Genomic DNA, 23,456 nt, shown 5'->3' with positions numbered 1-23,456 from the left:
CGTTACATGATCACAACTGAGCCAATGGTTCTTCTCTCTTTCTTTCTTTCTCTCTCACTGTGGGATTGTGGGTGATCATCTCCCATACTGAGATGCTCGGTCTCAGACCATGGTGTTTGGAAGAAATCAGTGATTTTTCAGAACATTGGAAGGTGCCTGCAACTGGCAGTGTATTTTTAGTCACTTCAAAGCACCTGTGGACAGTCCTTTGCTTTTCCAAAGCTTAGGAATGCTTTTCTTTATTCCAAGTCAGATTGTCTGCAGATATAGACACCACCCTCTGCTGCCTTATTGCCAGTTACATTAAATACAGTATATGACAAGAGTGTATTAATACTGTGCTGTAGTCAACATCTGTGTGAGTGTATACAATGGCCCCTATGCAGAAAAACATTGAAAAGAAGGGTAGTAAGAAGAAGAAGATTATTGTGGTAGAAATTAAGAAGGAAATCATCGAGAAGTATTAATGAGGTATGAGAGTGGCCAAAAGTCCAAGATTTTACGAGAAGTCTACATTTGCATCTTGTTTGCAGAGGAGGGGGAGAAAAAGGCAGAGAAATCCTCCACTTCAAGTAAAATTAGGAATATGTGTAAAATGTGGGAAACAGTGTAAAATTTTGTAGAAAAACACCACCTGAATAAGGCTGTAGCAGTGCGAGTGATGAATCTGTTTAACGACAATGCAGTATCACATTTCTGTGAAATCTTCAAAAGGAGGCAAAAGTAAGTGTCATTGGATAGGTTCCTTGTTAAAGTTGCATGAAAAGGAAAAGATTCTATTGAGCCAGTATATAGCAGTGATTCTGTTAGTGATAGTGAAAGTTATCCTGTGCAATAACCCTCTTCTCTGTTGTCTCCCTCACACCAGCCACGAAGGTGTTCAAAGGTAAATGCAAGTTAATTTATTTTTCTTTATATTCTGTATTTTATTATTTTGTATTATATCACAGTATTTTAATAATTTTTCTTTATATTTTGTATTTTCTTTATCATTTTATATTATATTACAGTATTGTAATCATTTTATATGAATATTTTTGGGTTGTAGAATGAATCATCTGAGTTTTCATTAGTTCTTACGGGGAAATTCACTTTGATATACAAGTGCTTTGGATTGCAAGCATGTTTCTGGAACAAATTATGCTCATGGACCAAGGTTTTACTGTGTTGAATCACCCTTGCAACCCAAGAATAAATCCCACTTGATCATGGTGAATGATTCTTTTAATGTACTGTTGGATTTGATTTGCTAGTATGTTGTTGAGAATTTTTACATCCATGTTCATCAAGGAGTCTTGGTCTGGTTCTCTCTGTTTTTAATTGAACATTTTATATAATTACATTTTTTACCTCCTTCCGTAGCATATCATTTATCCTTTTAAAAAAATTTAGTGGTCATCTCAAAGTTTACCGTATACATTTTAAACTCACCTAATCCCTCTTTAAATAACACTATTTGGCTTTTCTGAATTGCAGGTAACTTAAAGTATTCCAAATTCCTCCCTCCCATGTTTGTGATATTGTTGTCATTCATTTCACTTACCCATCTGCTATAATCACTCAATATAGTTTAACATCTGTTGCTTTAAATAGTTATCTTTTAGATCACTTACAAATAGGAAAAATAACACATTTATTTTATCTTAATTTATTCTTTCTCTGATGTTCCTCTCTTTTCAGTGTAAATGCAAGCTTCTGAGAGGATTTTCCTCAGACCTCACCCTGAGAACCTGGTAAGTTTCCTAAGAGAAGGCCTATGCAACTGTTATGAGCACCTTTAAGACTGCGGCCCCAGAAGTTAGCTTCTCGCTCTCAAGCTAGTCCACTCAGCCTCTGGCATTTAATCAAAACTACCATTTAAAAACTTTATCCTTTAATGGCTCCAGCAACTTTTGTTCCAGATAAAGCAGGTCATGGTTGTTGTATCTCTGCAGACGTGCCTGTCTCTTCAGATTCTGGAATGGCAATTTGCCCTAAAACCTCAGTTCTCTGATGAGCTCAAGAACAACCATTAACTATACATTTTGCTGCAATTGTAAATACTGAATTCTTGACTTCCTGGCTCTTTGTATATCAAAACTTTCACGGATATTTCAGAAAGTAAAAAATGCAAGTTCCAGTTAATTTATATAAAACATTTATCTTAGAATAAAAAGGGCAACCATTTCAGAGAAACAAAACCTCTCTGTGTTTGTATATGTGCTTATACATCTTTCTCTGAGGAAGATCAGTGTGATAGAATGCCCACAAAGTCATTAATGCTGGTCATTGCATGTGGTTGAGACATTTTCATATTGTGTTTGTTAGTTTTCTTATTACAAAAAGCATATATCCCTTCTTTAGATTATTATTTTTAAAAAGTTGTGCACTTTGCCAGAAGCATTTACCATTTGTATTCATGAATAATGATGATAAACCTTTATAAAGAGGAGGGTTCTAAATGCCAGATATGAAGTATGACCTTTATTTGAGAGGCAAAGGGGTGCTCCTGATGAATTTTGAGCAGAGAAATGATATAATTTGAGTTCTGCTTTTAGAAAACTTATTTAGCTCCTATGTGTTGAACAGGCTAGGATATTGAGGAACTCATTTAGGGGGCTATCCAAATTATGTTAACAATGATGTTTTCTATTTTTACACTGCTTTAGAATTTATTGAGCACTATAATTTATATTAACTTACTTATTTCTCAAACTTCACTGTAAGTGAGGCAGATTAGAGAGTTTTACCTTACATTTGGAAATATGGACAATTGTTCTAAGTAAATTAGACAACATGCCTTGACCTCTGAGTTAGTATGTTTGACAACTGGGGTGTAAAGCCAGAAATTTTGTGCTCTATTTTGTCATGTATCTTCTGGACAAAACTAAACAAAAATAACCCTGTATTTTTATAAAGCTTAGAGTTTATAAAGTGTTTTCATGGAATAATCTTAATGAAGTGGCATTAATATAACTGAAAACAAACAATCCATACCCCAAACAAGCACACGAACAAAAAGGATGCTTGACAAGATGCCTGATAATGAGTTTAAAGCAATGATCATAAAGATCCTCACTGGGCTGGAGAGAATAGATGAACTCAGTGAGTATTTCAATAAATAGATAGAAAATGTAAAAATGAACCAACCAGGGTTGAAGAAAACAATAACAGAAATGCAAAATACACCAGAGGGAATCAATAGTACATTTGTGGATGTAGAAGAATGGATCAGTGGCCTGGAAGACAAGTTAGTGGAAAGCACCCAAGCCGAACTGTGAAAAGAAAAAAGAAAATATAATTAAAAAAAAATTAGGCTAGTTCAAAGGACCTCTTGGATAACACCAGGAAAAAAAGTCCACATTATACGGATCCCAGGAGGAGAGGAGAGGAGAGGAGAGGAGAGAGAGAGAAGCAGAAAACTCATCTGAAGAAATAATAGAAAAAAGAATGCTTGAGAAAAGTGAATAAATGAAGGAAAGTAGGAAAACAAACATTGTGCTGCATGAACTTTTATTACACCATTACTTTTTTTATGGTGGCTAGTAAATCTGTATTTTGCAGATGAGGAAATGGAATCATAAGGATGCTGAATGACTTGCTCAAAGTCACATAGCTTTTCAAAAGTCACTTCAAAGATATAAACCCAGATTTGTCTGATTCCTAAGGTAGAGGAAATCATAGCTATAAGGATAATGGTATTGATGGCTATTGTGTTGTTGTGATACAAAACGAGAATAAAAGCCAAGCTTACTACAGCTATTGACAACCAAAAGGTCCCTTTGGTTATATACAGTGAAGTTTTCATATTCTTTAGCAATGGAGTGGAGAAAGCCAAGAATCAAGCCTAGGACTTAAAAAAAAAAAAGGATGGAACTAAAAGTCAGTTAACTGTCTAACAAAGGCAGGTTTCTTACACTGAGATGAGGGACATGGTTCGGAAAATCCAGGACCCTGATACATGGTATGGAATTTTTATGAGGATGCTTTCAAATGTTTTTATATTCTGAATCCTCTGAACCTGTAGACAAAGTCTACCTTCCTGATTAAGAGCCAACAGACCCTGAGGAGTCCAGTTCTAGCACCTAGAAAGAGAATAGACATCTTGCTTTACCTTTAACTTTTATTACATCATTACTACCCCATATAGTAGATATTAAATATGCATTTTGTAGATGAGAAAATCCTATATGTGATTTTTCTTAGGCCTGATTCAAGGCAATTATAAAGCTTTAAGCTTGCCTGGCAGGGCTTATGGGGGAAAGCTGCCCACCCCATTTCAGACTTGGTACACAGCCAGTACATTGCAGTTTTCTGGAAGTCATTGTAGTCAAGGACTCAAGCACTCTGGTCCAGCCATGTTCATATGTATATCTATATTTGAGCCAAAGAGCCTCCACCAAGACCTACTTATTAGGGGGCTTTGGCTGAGGTACTTTTTTCCACTTTGACTGAGTACCTCTTTACTGCTAATCCTTCCTCCTCTGCCTACCCCTTGTCTATAGATCCATAAAGAGGTAGTAGTCTTCTGTTAGTAGTCCCTGGACAGTAAGACAATTCCCCCTGTCTGCACTGCATTCACCTAACACCATCCCGATGCCATTTTGTGGGGAAAAAATTCATCACTGGGGAGCTAACACCTCTTTTTTGCCTCTTGTGTTTACTGTTGCAGTAAGTAAATAAGGTCTTAATTTTTACTTTCAGTTTCTCTCAGTGTCCTAACTGACCACCACTAAACCTGATTGCATGACAAAATTGGCACAGACAGCAGAAATGTCAATTGCACGAAATGTCATTCTGGAATAGCAAGAGTAAAAAGCCTGAGGGTTCACTGGGCACCATTGGCCATGCTAATGTACCTTTCTTGAGGAGTGCTAGAAGATTGTTTACAGAAATTTTTCACTTCTAAGGAAGATCACTCATCTTTCTCTTTAGCCCCTCACTCCCTAGCTGAACTTGCCCAGTGGCTCAAACTAGAAACCCAACCAAGGGTCTCAAAGAAAATTATGGAAGCATTTCCCTAGCCATTGCTTATGGTCTTCCTACAATGGGACCAAAAAGTGTCAGATAACTCTCTTGCTGAGTTATATCTAATGACTATTGCTATCTTTGCGCAGATCCCTGGTGTTAATGGATGTCCTGTGACACAGCAGGTTACTGATAATTGTGTGTCCTGTGAAAACTCATGTAAAGCCCTTTGGAATTACTTTGCCTAGCAGCCCAAAGAAACCTTAGAGATGTGATTAGTTTGTCTCTTCATTGTCTCTACAATGAAGGGGTCATTTGTTAAACTCAGTGAAGGATAGGGCACCTTCTAGGGTGTGTTACTATAGTCTCCCCTTCAGAGTGTCCCATCAGAGGCCACATTGCCTAAGGGGGAAGAGAGAGCAGGGAGAAAGGAAGAGTGAAATACCCAAGATCCTCTTTCCTCAGATGGTATTATTTTGAGATCAAAAAGTTTGGTTCACTGTGACAAGTTCCCTGCCACTGAAAAACATGTTTGGATTATCCTCACAGAGGCTATTATGGTTGATGGTTTCTTGGGTCTACAGTTAGTTATTGAAAACAACTCTGGTCTCTGATGAGACCATTCACCAGACTCAGATTGCTAGGTTTGTCCATGCTGCTCCTGCTAGTTAGCCAGCCTAGTTAAACATCCTCATGAGGTCAAGCCAATCAGTCCATGACACAATATGAGTCTTGACTGGCAAATTCCCCAGCATGGAAAAAGTGGTAATGCCAAAATAGAAAATCTTGGCCACCAGAAAGAGTAGCATAAGAGTAATACGCAGACATGGTTTACTAGATGATGCAGGCCGGGGTTTTCCCAAAAATATATTTGCATTCGGTTTCTTGAGAAAGGGGTCTTAAAGAAGGAGATTGATGGGCTCCCTGTAAACAAATTTGCAGCTGGGTACCCAGCCACAGAGGTGACTAACAGGTGCCTTGCTCAGTTCTACATGGTAATGACCATGTGACTGATGCAGATGCTATCTTCTAATGATACCTCTTCTGGTGAATCTAGAGATGAATTGGAGAGCCCCATCAAGATTTACCTGAACTTCTCAGCTTTTAAAAATAAGACAAAGGGTTAGGTTAAGGTGTTCTGCCTCATGGGATGATTAGGGGTCCTATGTAAAAATTAGGGTTCTATGAGAAGGTGGGGGAGAATTGTACTTCTTGAGCCTTTGGATACAGTGCATAGGTGGCTATGGTCTCTGCAATCCTTGACACCAGGATAAGGAAAGAACATGTAATGAATTCTGGTTTTAGGCCTGAGACCACCATCACTGGAACCCTTGCCTAAGCCTGGCTAGGGATAAGTCCATTTGGGTCCCTACAAACCTCCATTGTTATGTATCCCACTACTGAATGGTATAGTTGTATTGTCTATGTGCATTATTGCTCATCTCAGCTCCCATACCTTGATGGAATTAGCTGCTAATAATCCTAATAGAATGATTTGGATCATTTTAGTTGGGTGTGTGGAAGACTGTGACCCTGCCTGACTACTGTCCCTAGTGTTAGTCTTTCTCAAAAACAATTATCCGTTGCTTATGGGACAAAAACAAAAAACTGTCCTCATTGCTGAGTTTAAGGAAATCAAAATCCTCTGTAAGACTATGTCTGCATTTGAGAGTTCCATCTATCCTGTACATATGACCTCTAGTACCTGAAACTCATCTTTGAATATTGGTAACTAGTGCCATAGTGCCACACCTTTGGCACATGCAGTACCAATGTGACTATTGCCCCAGCCAAGGGAATTTGATGTATGGCAACTGATAACCATAAATGCTTTTTTTCCCCCAACATATCCCTCTATCACAACCTTGGTCAATTTAACCTTATGGGAAATTAGTTGCAATACAACTTTAATGTCCTTTCACAAGTCTACATAACTTTTTTGGCTACCTGCCATCACTGGGTAGACTGTGATCTAGAAAAATGTTCCTTTTCCAGAGGGAGTACTAGACTTATTGATGACATCCTCCTGGTGGGCTCAGACAAAAGCACTGCCCAATAAGGACTGGAAGCCCTATTGATCCAAATGCAGCCACACAGCTGGGGCATTAACACAGATGAGATACAAGGTCCTAGTACCCAAGTCAAGTTCCTGGATATTAGGGGCATGCTTTCCATTCCAGAGGAGATGACTGCTAGAGCATTAGTTATCTTTGCACTGACAGATAAAAAAGAGGCCCAGCAGTTAGTATGTCTATTTAGCTATTGGCACTCTCATAAACCCTGCATGTAGAACTTAATGACATCTATCTACCAGATTAGCAGAAAGGCTGCTAACTTTGTGTGGACACCTGACCAACAGTATGCTCTGGAGGCCCTCCAATGGGCTACCTAGGCTGCCCTTTCTTTTATTCTCATTGATCCACATTTACCATTTGAGTTAATGGTCTTAGCAACCTCTCAGTTCACCAATTGGAGTTATAGCAGAGGGATATCACTATGGACCAGCAATGCTATTGGGATTTTGGACCCTTAAGCTCTTAAAATAAGCTAAAAGCTATACACCCCTTTTGAGAAGCAATCATTGGCTTCTTATTACACCTTGGTGGGTACTGAACACATGACCCATGGCCATGAAGTAGACTCACAATCAGAAATCCCAGTCATTCCATGGGTATGAGCAGGGGCCTCAAATTATGAAATGGTGGCTTTGGGATTCTCAGAAAATGGTACACACAGGAGGGGGAAAAGCCTGACCCACCTGGGCTCTTGCAACGATGAAAGACCTCAGACACCATGGAAAGGCCTCAGGAATGCTCCTCCACCCCATAGGAATATAGTTCAAGGAGCTCTGTGTCTAGCGGCTCAGTACAGACCCAAATATAGAGACTTTCAGGACCATACATGGGCTTGGTTCACTGATTGCTCCTCCTGATTAACTTTTACTAGGGTTGAATGATATGCAGCTGCCATCCAACTTGACAGAGACCTGTCTCTTATGGAGCATGGTGAATGATGCTTAGGATAATTGGCAGAGTTAGGACACATGGGTGGCTCAGTTGGTTAAGTGTCCGACTTTAGGTCAGGTCATTATCTTATGGTTCATGGATTTGAGCCCTGCATAAGGCTCTATGCTGATAGCTCAGAGCTAGAACCTGCTTCAGATTCTGGGTCTCCCTTTCTCTTTACCCCTCCCCAGCTTGTGCTCTCTCTCTCTCTCAAAAATAAATATACATTTTTTTAAAAAAAGGATAATTGGCAGAGCTTCATGCAGTATGGATGGCTATCCAGACCACCTCAGCAAATGAGCCGTGCTATATTTTCATTGACTCATAGGCTGTGATTAATGTCCTGGCTGTTGGTTTAGGCCGCTGGAAAGTCCTGGACTGGCATATAAAATAAGCTTCTTTTGGGGGATAAGACATTTGGATCAAAATGTGTTTTGTTCCGAATAAGCTTTTTTGTTATTCATGTCACTAAAAAGACCACTGTATTGATAAAGGGAAACATAATCAATGAGCAGACCCCTTTTGTGAACTAAATATGAAGAATGAATTGTTTTCTGCCCCAGAGCCAGCAGATGTGCAAGCAGTTGCTTCCCGAGTCCATGAGAAATGGAAAATGGAAATTCAGTCATCATCCTAGATAGGACCTAGGTGGATACGAACTACCACTATTAATCAGAAGATACTGAAATAGTGTGGAAAAGCTGGCCTGCCAGCTATATCCTAAGTAAGGCTAAAAATACTGCCCAAGGACCGTTCTCTTGAACCAACAGGCCAGGGTCTTCTTTAAATTTTTTTTTTTCAACGTTTATTTATTTTTGGGACAGAGAGAGACAGAGCATGAACGGGGGAGGGGCCGAGAGAGAGGGAGACACAGAATCGGAAACAGGCTCCAGGCTCTGAGCCATCAGCCCAGAGCCCGACGCGGGGCTCGAACTCACGGACCGCGAGATCGTGACCTGGCTGAAGTCGGACGCTCAACCGACTGCGCCACCCAGGCGCCCCCAGGGTCTTCTTTATAGATAGATCACTGTGGGCCTCTCATCCCATGCAGAAGGTTCTACTGAATCTTAATTTTGTTTACTTTTTCTCCGGGTTTGGCTTCACCATCTCTGTATTCTTCTGACTCAGGCCCATTATCTAGGCCCTAGAAAACCATTTTTTTTTCTTGGTTTCCCTGGGCACATTGCCTCTGATAATGGACCTAATGATGATAATGGATTTCTAGCTCAAGGTGCAAACAATGGGCCCAATTATGGAGCGTAATGATGAACTCTCCCTGATCCATAAAACGTCCAGGATCCAGGGGTTGCTTAGCATTTAAATGGACAATTAAAGGACACACTTAAGAGGTACATAGGAGAGGATGGGGTAAGCCCAGCATAGACTACGTATTTCAGGTGAGTAGTCTGGACTCTCAATGCAACAATTCCTCAAAAGGGTACTTTTCGTATCCTTCTTTGACCAAGCTGCACAGCTATTCCTTCAATTGTATACTCTTCCTTCGGGATTATAGATACCTTGGACTCCATGGGGGACTTCCATGCCACTGACCCTTTACTGAAGACCCAAATTGGTGGAAGATTAGGATGGCAATTAAACAGCAAGGGGTGGGAGACAGTTATCTCTTTCTCTATTTACCCCCTGGAGACAGAGCATGGGTTTTTGCCTATAAGGATCATGAAGATATTGACCATTAATTTAAATTCTCTAGTTCAATATTTTCCTTAAGATGACCTTGCCACTTGGCCCTGAGTAGCCCTGCAGAATGGATATAAGTACAGTAAAACCTTGGATGACAAGTAATTTGTTCTCCGAGTGTTCTGCAAGACGAGCAAACATTCCTAATAAATTTTAACCTGATAAAAAAGTGATGTCTTACAATATGAGTAGTATGTGATGCCAAATGTCACATGATTACAACTGAGCCAATGGTTCTTCTCTCTCTCTCTCACTACAGGACTGTGGATGATCATCTCCTATGCTCAGACGCTTGGTCTTAGACCATGGTGTTTGGCAGAAATCATGATTTTTCAGAATGTTGGAAGGTGCCCACAACTGGAACTAGTGTATTTTTGGTCACTTCAAAGCACCTATGGATAGTCCTTTGATTTTTCATATAAGAGTAAGCTTAGGAATGCTTTGCTTCATTCTAGGTCAGGCTGCCTGCAGATATAGCCTCTTGCCTCTGCTGCCTTATTGCCAGTTACATTAAATACAGTACATGACAAGAGTTCATTAATACTGTACTATAGTCAACACCCACGTGAGCGTATACAACAGCCCCAATGCAGAAATAGATTCAATTGAGCCAATAGATTGAAGTGATTCCATTAGTGATAGTGAAAGTTGTCCTACACAATAACCCTCCTCTCTCTTGTCTCCCTCACACCAGCCATGAAGGTTTTCAAAGGTAAGTGCAGGTTAATTTGTTTATTTTTCTTTATATTTTGTATTGTATTATTTTGTATTATATTACAGTATTATAATCACTTTTATGAATATTTTTGGGTTGTGGAATGAATCATCTGAATTTCCATTATTTCTTATGGGGAAATTCACTTTGATATATAAGTGCTTTGGATTACAAGCATGTTTCTGGAACATGGTTTTACTGTATATAAAATAAAAATTATACTAAACCACAAAAGGATCTAAGCCAGAAGGTTTACTGGAAGGTTTCCTTGCCCACAATAGGAAAAAACTGCCCAAGTTGCTGTTGATGGGGAACAATTCTCCCAATTGATGGCATATGAACATCTTCAATCTAGGAGCTCAGATATGGGGAAAGGAGAATTAGGTATTTAACTTCCACTCTTTTTGTTCCACAGAGTAGCTTGTGTTGGCTCCTGCATCACCGAATTCATTGGTGTATACATATAGGTAGCTGCCAGCACCATGGATTTGATGAGCTATCAGACATGTCACCCCCTGCCTAATCCTACAGATAAAAACATCTGATTGCTGTACTCCTGAATATCACAAATGGACATTTCTTTAATCATGTACCTTTCTGGTACCCTGGGTACAGCAACCTTATTATCTGGATTTGATGTATTGCTGCATTTGAACTCTGATACTGCAGAACAAAATGCTTGCCACTTCTGTCAACTCACTCCTGTCAAAGATTGTGGCAAATGAAACATCTGGAGGAGGGGGCATGGGATCCATTATTGGGGCCATTTTGTTTACAATGGTGCTCCTGCTATGCATAGATGTAGTTATTCTTTCGTTGTCTAGGTCATCCAATTAGAAAAGTTATGTGAAGCCTGTCCATGACCGTGGCTGAGGTCATTAGTGATACCACCTCAGCTTTGGAGGAGCCTATGTGCGTTGGCCTTGGTAGTGCTGGACAATCACACAAGCCTCTACCTCTTGTTGGCCAGCAAGGAAGGAGTGTGCCACTGCCAAAGTCTTGTGCTGCACCTGAATCAAGGAAACTGACAAAGTAGAACAGTACATTATGAGGCTTAGTGGGAGGCTTCCTGGATCTCTAGAGTAGACCCTAATGGGCTATGAGGCATCTTTTTCTGGTTTGGAAATGGTTGAGGCCCATGACTGTGTTCATTACTCCTGGTAGGCTCGATCATCCTGCTTGGGGTGATTTTGACTGTGGCTCTGGTCTGCTGTTGCCCCGGACAGATTAACCTGTTACGGTCACAGCCCCTCGGTGTTCAAATCATTTGAGTCCTTGTCAGGGTAGCCTATGCTACTCTCTCAAGTAGCATAAAGGATCAAGAGATAAAGTTGAGGAGTTCATCTCAAGGCCAAAATTCTAGGTAAGATTTTTTAGGCCTAACCCCAGGCAATTATAAGGCTTTTCTTGGCAGGTCTCGTGGGGAGAAGCTGCTCTCCCCACATCAGATCTGGTGCACAACTAGCACATTGCAATTTTCTGGAGGGAGCTGCAGCTGAGAATTCATGCACTTCTGGGGGTAGCCACGTTCATATGCATATCTGTATTCCTAGTAGAGGTGCCCCTACTGAGACTTCTTTATTGGGGGTCTTGGCTGAAGTACTTTTCTCACTTTGATGAGTAACTTTCCCTTTCCAGCCAGTCTATCGGTCCATAAAAAGACTGGAACCTTTCATTCAGGACTCCTTGGCAGTAAGATGATTACCCCAGGCTGCTTGTATCTATCTGACTTCATCTAGTACTGATTTATAGGGGGAAAAGAGAACACCGGAGAGCTGGCACTCCTTTTTGCCTCCTGTTTGCACTGTTGTGGTAAATGAATAATGGTTTGATTGACATTTTCAGTTTGGATAATTGTCCTAATTGAATACCTCAACAACTGATCACATAACTTCCTCTACCCTCCCTTTAGGAAGACAATGCTTCCTTCCCTCCCAAGGCAATATATGCTGTCTTCAAGATACACCCCACCTCCCCTCCTGACTATGTGCTACAGCTGGGGTTAAGTTGCAGCATCACCCAGCTGGGGAGGTGATGATCCTGATGAGGGGGCAGAGGGATTGTACATACCAGAGTATCTGTGAGAAATAGCCAGCAGGTACCAGCAGGAGCTGGAAGAATACATGTGGGGCTGGATTTGAAGTTGCTAGATCAAAGTGGTTGAAAGATAAATTTGGATAGAAAATAGTTTATTGCCTTGAAAGCATTCTCCTGACATACATAATGTAACACTCTGGCAAGAACCCAAGATCATGTACATTGCTACTAGCACAGTGGCTAGAGCATGCAATAAGCAAATGTCAACACTTGGAAAGTTGCAATGTCATGGAGGAAAGTAGAGAAAGGGATTGGCATGGAGGAAAGTAGAGGTAGGAATTAAAGGCCTTGGGGAAGTGAATGTGTTGGGAGAGACACACTGTGTGTGGCCATAAGAACTTCCAGATTATTATATTTCATGAGAAGACAAAGAGGACACAGAATTTACCAAGACTGTGTAAAAGAATTTGCTTATTCAACAGACACAAGCCTCACTACACTTGGGCAGTAGTGGCTCTCTTCTTTAGATGTGGGCTGGTGGCAGGACAGGCTCTGACCCGAACTTGGATCACTGAGAGAATGGAAAGGACAGGCCTCTGTAACAGTGGAAAACAAGAATTGGGACTTAATTGCCAAAAGCCAGGGGTCCATAGGAATTGTAATGAGCATTGGGGGTAAAGTGGCAGCTGAGGGGCTGATATTCAAAAAGTTCTGAAAATGGTTAACAGAATGTAACTTCCCTAGAACAGACTAGATGGGCAGCTGTAAGGGTCTTACTTAGCTTGTATTAGCAGAAGAAATCCAGGATAGATTGCTGGGAGGTTGAGGATTGTCTCCCAAATAGAAGATCAAACTCCCTAGGCCAGTATCCAACCCTGGGTTAGCTCTCATTGACAAAGATGTCCTGTCCCTGGGGGAAAGGACTCTGCAATGCCATGGCAACCATACATAGTGATGTCTTTCCCAGTGTTCCTCAAAGGAACCTATGGCATTTTATCAGCTAATAGTTCTATGGGGGAAAGAGAATAGCTAAACATTTTAAGGATTGTAGTAAATAGAGTCTGCCTTAATATTTGATATTTGGAGAGCTGAAGCAACATCATGACATTCCTGTTAGAGTGAGGGCATATAAGGTGCAGGTGATGAATGAACTTTAGAAAGTTCTGGCTTACAGTGGATCCAATAGGTCTATTCACACACCAGGTTATAACCTCTTCAGTCTCCAAGTGTATAATCTCCTATCTAATTGTCATCCCCTCTGTCCTCAAATGCACAATTAGGATACATACTTTGCAGTAGATAGCACACCCCCTCTATTGGTTCCTAAGCCTCTAAGGTAATAATTATTATAATGAGGGAGCCTAAGTGGAAGCCTCCAAAAATCACACAAACACAGATAACAAATAAAAAATAATACTGCACCCAGGGGTGGGAAGTATAGGGAGTGGGAGTAGTAGGTGGGATTAGCCCCTGGCGGGGGGGCTACTTCTTGAGGAGCTAAAGAATTTAATGATGATTGTCCCCATCATATCCATGTTTAATTCACCAGAATGTCCCCTTCAGAAACAGAATAGACCCTGGAAAGTAAGTGTAGACTACCACAAACTCAACTAAGTAATAGCCACATATTTCAGTGGCTGTGCCACATATGGAATCTTTGCTAGAGCGGACAAAGATGGCTTCAAACTCCACTTCGGCATCTGCTTGAAGGGAAGCCAAAGTGCAACAGGGAGGGATTGCAGAATACGGTGATTTCTATTCTCATTTCAAAGGGAAAATCAAGGCAGGTATAGTTTAGAATTAAAAAAAAAAAAGAAAAGAAAAAATAAAAGTAAGTATGTCTCTCAATCTTTCTCCTGGCCATCATTTCATTTTGCTGTTAATTTTAGAAACAATTCACTCTCAAACACATACACAGACAGACAGACAGGCAGACGATAGGCAAACCAACAGACTTTCTATTACAAGCTAAGTATTCATGACCATCCCTAGCTTCTGGGCATCATTATTTATGAGATGCAGCATGCATGATGTATCAATACTAACCCGTGAGAAAAACATGAATCCTAAACAATTTCTAGAATACTGAGTGCATCCTACTTTCTTTCAACATTTTTTCTTAGACTTACCTGCGTGTATATCACATTATCATCTGAATATATTTTCTTTATAATGTTAAGGAAAAAAGATATGCTAATACAAGGTGCTCTCTGTGGTCAAGGTGCCAAAGAAAAACTAAACATCTAGAGGCTTTTGGTGGGGACCAAAAGGGCATATATGTGTTAATCATAAAGGATTCTGACATCTGTCACTTATTCTATGCAAGAACATTTGGGCTGTAAGCATAGTGGACCTCTTGTATTTATTCATCCAGAAGCACCCTGCCACCACATTCTTTATCTAAAAAATTATGAAATTATTTCATCTTTGTAGAATGATTGGATTTTTACAACTACATGTCTTTTTCACAATGGATAACTTTAATTTGTATGTTTCAGATGATGCTCTATTGAACTCTTTGTTTTCTTCTCTGGCAGTGACAGTAATCAGGGCTGTGGCACAGGTTTTTGTCAGGTGGTTCCTTGAACAAAGGTCCCTGAAGCAGGAGCACATGGGGGTTGGATTCTCTCCATGAATCCTGACTTGATATTGCATCAATATGAGAAAGGGATGCTCTTTGGTAATTTATCTACCCCGAGATGGCAACTTTTCCTAATTCATACAAAAACATTTTATATACTATTGGTACTTTGCCCAATTGGTTCAGGTAGTCAAATTGTTAATTGATATTTCTCTGTTTAACAATAAAATATATGTTAGGGTTTGATGGTCTTTACTGTACAACTTGAATACTTTTATATCAATGGGTGAAAGCTTACCAATTTGAAAAGGCATGTTTTCTTAATCTTGTCCTCTTTGAAATAAACTTACTTTCAAATGAAGTATTAGCTCTTAATTTCATAATTTCTTCCTTGGGAAATTTCCAGACTATTCTAGCTTTATTAATTGGTAATAACTTAAAATTTTACAAGCAATTTGCTCTTTTTTCTTGTGAGTTAAGCTAAATACACACCCATTTTTAAAAGCTTACATGTTCTAAGCTTGAGGGAAGATAGTATCCACTTCCTTTTGACAAAAGGAAGAAGAAATATTTGTGTATTAATAATAAAGGAACCTGACATTTGTTACTTTTTTACTTCCCAAAGCCCTTAAACACCAAACCCACTACATAACTAGAATGTAAAGCTGCTTGAATGCAGATTTTTACGTGTTGGTCCATAAAAGAGGGCCAGTACATAGTAGGTACTCAATAAATACTCGTCATACAAATGAATAACATCATGTCTCAAACCTGAAAAAATTTTCTAACCTTTAGAAAGCATATTTTCATTACCATTTCTGATTTCTCATATAAAGACAGACTCAAGGGGGCACCTGGGTGGCTCAGTTGGTTAAGTAGCCAACTTTGGCTCAGGTCATGATCTTGTGGTCTGTGGGTTCAAGCACCTTGTTGGGCTCTATACTGACAGCTCAGAGCCTGGAGCCTGCTTCAGATTCTGTGTCTCCCTCTCTCTCTGCCTCTGCCCCCACTCACACTCAGTCTCTCTCTCTCTCTCAAAATAATAAACAAACATTAAAAAAATACAGACTCAATGAAGCAAACTTTCCATACTATATATCAAGAGATCCAGGCAATGCACCATGGCATCCATTGCACAGAATGCTATGAAGAGAAAATGCAATTATATGTAATAATAATGTATGTTCCAGGTACTATATACAATAGTATCTATAATAATGTACGGGACATTATAAGTTTTTAATATATGTTAAAATATATACAGTAATGATTTATATTTCATGTATAATCATGTATAATTAAACTTATACCTCATTTCCTCTTCCCTAATTTTTTATTGTAGTAATAGTTCATATCCATTTGAGTACCATTAAACAAAATGAGCAAATTTTTTTTCTATATCTTATATCATACTTTTTCTGCAGCACCCAATGTTTTGGATGCTTTCCAGTATTTATTCATCAAACAAGTCAGAAGAGTAGAATGAGTTACAGATAGTCTCTGACTTATGATGGTTCAATTTACACTTTTTTTGACTTTCCATGGTGTGAAAGTGATACACATTGGGTAGAAATTGTACATTGAATTTTGATATTTTCCTGAACTAGCGATATATGGTCCAATACTCTTTCCTGATGGTGGGCAGTGGCAGTGAGCTACAGCCCCCAGCCAGTCAGGCCATCATGAAGGTAAACAATCTGTATAGTTAAAACCATTTTGTTCTTCACTTTCCGTAAGTATTCAATAAATTACATGAGAAATTCAATGCTTCATTGTAAAATAGGCTTTGATGGTTGTGCCCAACTGTAGGCTAATGTAAAAGTTTTGAACACATTTAAGATAGGTTAGGCTAAGCTACAATGTTCAATAGGTTAGGTGTCTTAAATGCATTTTGCACCTACAATATTTTCAACAGGTGATGGGTTTATTGGAGTGTAGGTCCATCATAAGTTGAGGAAGATTTATACTTTTTAAAATTTATTTAAGAGAGAGAGAGAGAGAGAGGAAAGGAGAGAGAGAGAGAGAGAGAGAGAGAGAGAGAGAGAGAGAGAGAATGATCTAGGGAGGGACAGAGATAGAGGGAGAGACAGAATCCCAAGCAGGCTCCAAATCATCAGCATAGAGCCCAATGTGGGGCTCAAACTCATGAACCGTGAGATCATGACCTGAGCTGAGATCAAGAGTTGAACGCTTAACCCACTGAGCCACCGGGTGCCCCAAGATCTATACTTTTAATCATACTTTAATGGAAGCAGAATAATAAATCGGTACATTTGAAACAAATTCTTTTGCTATTTTTTTCTTAGAAAATTATATACTATGGTTCCTTCACATTATCTCCAGTTAGCATTACTTAGATTCAAACTTCAACACTATAAACAAACAAACAAACAAATAAATACCTATATTAATGAGGAATAATTCAGTTAGATGACCTACATTCAGGAGTTCAAACTAGGGTTGCAATCATAAACATTATGTAAAATCATGAAAATGTCCAGTTTTTACATGGGAGAAATATGGATGGTGTATTGGCTATATATTCTGGTTATTATCAGCACATATACAGATTTCTATAAATCGGTATGTCAATACTATGCTAAATATTAAAAATATATTGAATTAATTTTAGTAATTTCTGTCACGTTAATATTAATAATGGATCACGTTTAAATCTTGACAGTAAAGAATTAAGATAATGATACCCAGGGGCACCTGGGTGGTTCAGTTGTTAAGTATCTGACTTCAGCTCAGGTCATGATCTCACAGTTCATGGGTTTGAGCCCTGCATCGGGCTCTGTGCTGACAGCTCAGGGCCTAGAGCCTGCTTCTGATTCTGTGTCTTCCTCCCCTCCGCTCCTCCTCTCCTCACACTGTGTCTCTCTCTCAAAATAAAGATTTAAAAAAATTAAAAAAAAAGATAATGATACCCAAATTAAACAGTGACTATTTTATCTTGTCCAGAAATAGAAAACTGATTTGAAAATGTATTGCAGGCTGAGCATTTCTTCCTCTTTGATCTGTTATAAAAAGGACATACTACAGCACCAGAAATGTAAGCCCATTAAAAGAGGGAACAAGATTCAGTATCTCAAATGAGGTAACAACTAAACAGAGGTAAATTTGGATGTTTAAAAGAAAATGAATTTATACAAAGGTAAAATTATACCCTAACTCTAGAAGACTTTATTTTCCAAACCAATTCTATCTTCTGCTATGACCCAACATGAAAAAAGTCATTACTAATGCATATATGTATTTCAATAAGCTGATTTGACTGTACATGTTTCTTTCAATGAAATCCTACTTTTAATCTGAGGGCACTATTGTGTTTTTAAGGTAGAGATATAACATTTATATTTTTGTTTCTTATGAAAAGTATTTCAATGGTTTAATCTACAGGAATATTCTTTTCCCAAAACTTAATGAAAACTCTCATTCAGTGCTGTTGGTAATACAAACCAGTACAGCTACTCTGGAAAACAGTTTGACAGTTTCTTAAAAAGCTAAATATACTCTTACCATACAATGCAATAGTCATGCTGGTATCTATTTAGTCAACTGATTTCAAAACTTATTTCTACACAAACAACTTGCACAAAAAGGTTTATAAAACCTATATTCATAATCACCAAAACATGAATGCAACCAAGAAGTCTTCAATAACTGAGTGGATAAATAAATGTGATATAGCCAAACAATGTGGTTCTATTCAGCAATGTAAAGAAATTAGCTATCAAGCTGTGCAAAAACATGGATGAATCTTCAAGGTATATTTCTAAGTGAAAGAAGTCAATCAACAAAAGTTACATACCGGTATGCCATTTGGGAAGTGGCAAAACTATAGAGGTGATATACAGATCAGTAGTTGCCAGCAGTTTGGGAGGAAAGAAGGTTGAATAGGTAAAGCACAGGGAACATTATTAAAAGAATTCTTTAAATAGCCTGTATGATTCCATAATTGTGAATACATGACTTACATGACACTACACATTTCTCAAAGCCCATAGACTTTTATAGAACAAAGAGTAAATCCTAATGTAAGCAAATAATCATATAGTGATATATCTATATAATATAAAGAGACTTATTATAAGGGATTGGCTCACGTGATTATAGAGGCTGAGAAGTTTCAAGATACACAGGTCATAAGCTGGAGACTTGGTGACCCAAGAGAGCTGAATTGTAGTTCTGGTAGGTTTGCAATCCAAGAAGAGCCATGTTTTGGTCTGAGTCCACAAGGCTGGAAAATACCAATATTTCAGCTCAGGCATGGAGGCAGGAGGAATTATATTTTAGTCTTTTTGTTCTATTCATGTCTTCAGTTGATTGGATGAGGATCACCCGCATTAGGAAGGGCAATCTGCTTTACTCAGTAGATCAATTCAAATGTTAATCTCATACAGAAAGATTTTCACAGACACATTCAGAGTAATAGCTGGCTAACTGTCTGGGCATTCTGTGGTCCAGACAAGTTGACACATAAAAATAACTATCACATAGGCTGTAACAAAGGAATCTAATTATATTACAAATGTATGAAATAACCTCGTTGAGTAGGTAGAGGCAAAACGTGCTGATCTGAGTAGCTTTGGAAATGAGTAGAGACTATAAAACTACAGGAAAAAGAGCTGAACATAAGCACCATGCCTTTGGTTAATAAGATTCTTTCCCATGGAGTTACAAGTTAATAATTCTGAAACTACTGACATGCCTACTGGACTTGAATACTTACGTGTTATAGATAGTGGGTGGTGGGAGTGTATCTTGTGCTACCATCAACTTATTACTGGTAGGTTCCAGATATAGCCCCATTTTACAAAGAAAGGAAGTCAATTCATTTGAAAATTATAATAAGATTGCCAGGACCCAGGTTAAATAATTTGTAGTCACACTTTTCCTGGCTGAGTAGTATTTAGCTGTGCAGATGCATTCAGCGAGAAAACAGATGAATTCATTAAGATTTGGGTTTCTGCTAGATGAGTGGCACAGAAAGACAGATGAGGAAAAAAGGAAAATAATGAGCTACAAAACACTTTTTAAAATAGTTTTTATATTTTAGTTGAAAATCAATATATCTCCCTTCCGATTTATACATTCCTTTGGAATGCCCTTCCATTTCACATATTTTGATTGTAGGGAAAATCATAGAGCAAAATGAAAATTTACTTTTTAAAAATTATATTCCACTTGGCACTGTTTGATAATTGAGAGATCATTTTATAATTCTGGTTAATTTTTACTTTTTTTAAAAAATGAAAACTATATTTTAGCTGCATTTATTTGAAATAAAAATGAACATATTAAAGTATTGATCTGCCTGGCTAATAATAAACTTCAAGCCCTTGAATATCATTTGTAAGGTCTGTGATTGCAAAACTTTTTATATTTGGCTTGAATGTATTTTAGTTTTTTTAACTTAAAGATCCTACTTTGAACTGATTTGAATAAAACTGTATGGAATTACATATCATGACATCAATTTACATTAAAATAAAGAATATCAAAATACTGTTAAAACAGAGGTAAAATATTCTGACCTATGTAGTAACTCAGGGAATACTTAATTCTGAATCACATATAATATGTACATATATTGCTAGATATAACAAGAGTTGAAATTTTGCTTGTGTCAGTGAACCAGATGGCTGGTCATTTTTCTTTAGTTATGAGGCAAAGTTAAGAAACAAAGCTGTCACAAAGTGTTTCATCAGCCCATCAAATCACAGACTCAAGAGTGAAAATTTTCATTATGCATAAAGCAAGACACCTAACCATTCTTATTTCACTGAATTTCAATAGATATCCAATTCAGAAAGAAATAATTCAGAATATTATGTGATTTTCCTTATGGCTCTAGAGGATGCCAATACCAATTCAAGGCAATAATCATATTATGAGTTGGTAATATATTGTGCATGTTTATATGAAAGATTTTCATTGCAGAATGCACCGATAACGTAGGGTTTCAACAAATCTGTCTTAAAAAAATCCTCTATGACTATTAAAATGAGATGTTCTTAAAAATTCTCCAGCTATCATGTACTAATACTTCGGACCCTTTTAAAGATCAATCATATTGTCTAACTCCTTTAAAAACCAACCATACTGTCAACTATATTTGGTACATGCAACTATGTATTGATAGGTTATAGCTAATTGCTGAGCAAAAACGAGAGTTGTTTGTGGCCACTGTACATTTTAAGTAATAGTAATACAATGTTTTTTGTGATGAAAGAAAAATTAAAAAGGTAGGAAAATATTTATGAGATAAGCTGAAAAACCATCTTAAGTTATTGGTTGGAATTTAGGCCTAACGTGAATAGGAAACTTGGCTACCTTTCTCACCATTTGGCCCAAAGTTGGGCATATTCAATGGTCTTTAAAACACTTATGGATTAAAGATATAGCTGAGTTGAACATCAAAGAATTATTATAAAGAGATTACTTACAAATTTGGAAAAATGAATATTAAAAGCATATATCTGAATATTCAGTAACCTAGACCCTAAATTAACAAGTTGATTTATTGTTCTATCCAAGTTAAGTATGATCTAATTCCAGACTTTATTCCCTACATACATTACATACTCATTGCCTAATTTATCTAATTTTTTTCAATTATAGATGTTACTTGCTTTCAAGTCATTATTATTTTTTCCACTAAGCTTTTGTAAATTATCTTTAGAGGATTGTAAGGGTACACTGTAGACAGAAGAACATGGGCCAGTCTATATTTTTCAGCTGTTATAAAGGGTTATTACCGAATCCCATTCACATTTAAACATTAGTGTGCCTTCATCACTGTGATTTACATTCTTCCATCTGCCACCTTAAGAACTTGTAGAATTACACCTTGTAATTCTAAAAAAGTATGTAATTTGAGAGGCTAGTTTGTACCAGACATTGTCCTAGGCACTTAGAATACATTGTCTTTAATTCCTACAAATTAACTGTAATAATCCTTACAAATACAAAAATAATTATTGCTGCATATATATTACATTGCATATAAAGAAACTGAGGCTCATAAACAATAAGGATGTTCCCCAGACCCCCTAACTACTAAGTGGTGGAACCAGAACCCGTGTTTGTTTGTTGCTTGAGTTGGGAGTCTCTTAACAACTACTGTGTTCCACTTTTGCTCTAGCTGGTGATTGTGGCTATTTCTTCTAAGCCTTACGTTGAATATCTCTGAAAGCTGGACCCATTTTAGGAGCATCTCTGAAGCAGAAGGAAGACTGGCTGGTCATCCTCCATCTGGGGTAGGTTTTCTTCTATAACAGGAACTGTTACTTCTTCAGGGGAATTACTCCTACTAGGGATTTGCTAATGATCATTTTGGCTTGCTTAGATTTCTAACATGCCCACTGCCTTTCTCCTTGTGCCAGGCCAGATCTGTGGGCCATAAGCAGCTCCATGATACTCCTTAATGTATAAATACTATAATTAGTTTGGATTTTAATTATGTGGTGGCTAACACCAGAAATAGGAGGAAGGGAGAGAGGGAGAGACAGATTGATTGATACATATAATGAGGCAAGGCAGTTTAAATATGCAGAATATTGCATTTATCAAACCTTTTTTTTAAAAGTTTATTCATTTTTGAGAGAGTGAGAGAGCACGTGTGAGTGGGGGAGGGGCAGAGAGCAAGGGAGAGGGAGAGTCCCAAGCAGGCTCCAAAGTCAGCTCAGAGCCCAATGTGGGACTCAAACTCACAAACAGTGAGATCATGACCTGAGTGGAAATCAGGCGTCAGACACTTAACCGACTGAGCCACCCAGGCGCCCCTCAAAACTTTTTATTCCCAAAGACGTTATAAGAAAGACAAAATTTTTTTGTGTGCATTTATTTTGGTTTTTGATAATCTGAAATATTACAAATACTTGTGGTAATTAATAAAAAAATAGAACCACAGAGGTAACAGGAACATTTTAGTAGTAGCTTCCAAGTGGCCCCTAATGCCAAGTTAGATTTCAAAGTCTTCTCATACCTCATGATTCTGGAAAGGCCCTCATCAGATGGAGAAAAGTGATTGGTAACAAATGGTTTGCAGAGTTGTAAGAAGCTCCTTGGAGACTCAAAAAGTATGTATGTGAGTACAATATATAATTCCACTGAAATTTCTCCAAACATTATACTAACTTTTTGAGTACAAAGTATGTATGTGAGTACAATATATAATTCCACTGAAATTTCTCCAAACATTATACTAACTTTATATGTAATTACTCTCTACTCTTTGTTAAGGACACTTGCTTGCAGACAGCTCCAAAGCAAATCTTGGGTAGTACCAAAAAGGTGTTCAGAAAAGTGATGATCAGTAATGACGGTTTTCTTGTTTTCTCACTTTTTATGTTCTCTGAAAGGTAAAATGTAGAAAGCAATTGTGTGTTTGTCTTTTCTACTTACTGGTGGACTCTTTAATCCCACCAGACTGAAGTTGGAGTTAGAAGGAAAAACAAAGATTCTA

At 38.1% G+C, this 23,456-nt stretch overlaps 1 long non-coding RNA gene across 1 annotated transcript; it reads left to right on the top strand.

Moving 5' to 3' along the window:
• Positions 1-742: 742 nt before the first annotated feature.
• On the top strand, positions 743-22,376 carry LOC122483220. The gene is made up of 3 exons (XR_006297356.1): positions 743-886; positions 1,681-1,733; positions 22,134-22,376. It is a non-coding gene; the product is annotated as an uncharacterized LOC122483220 (long non-coding RNA).
• The last annotated feature ends 1,080 nt before the right edge of the window (positions 22,377-23,456 follow it).

The sequence above is a fragment of the Prionailurus bengalensis genome, chromosome D1 (assembly GCF_016509475.1).
Source record: "Prionailurus bengalensis isolate Pbe53 chromosome D1, Fcat_Pben_1.1_paternal_pri, whole genome shotgun sequence".
In the NCBI taxonomy this organism is placed as follows: Eukaryota; Metazoa; Chordata; class Mammalia; order Carnivora; family Felidae; genus Prionailurus; species Prionailurus bengalensis.
This window is presented reverse-complemented; position numbering and strand designations above follow the sequence as displayed.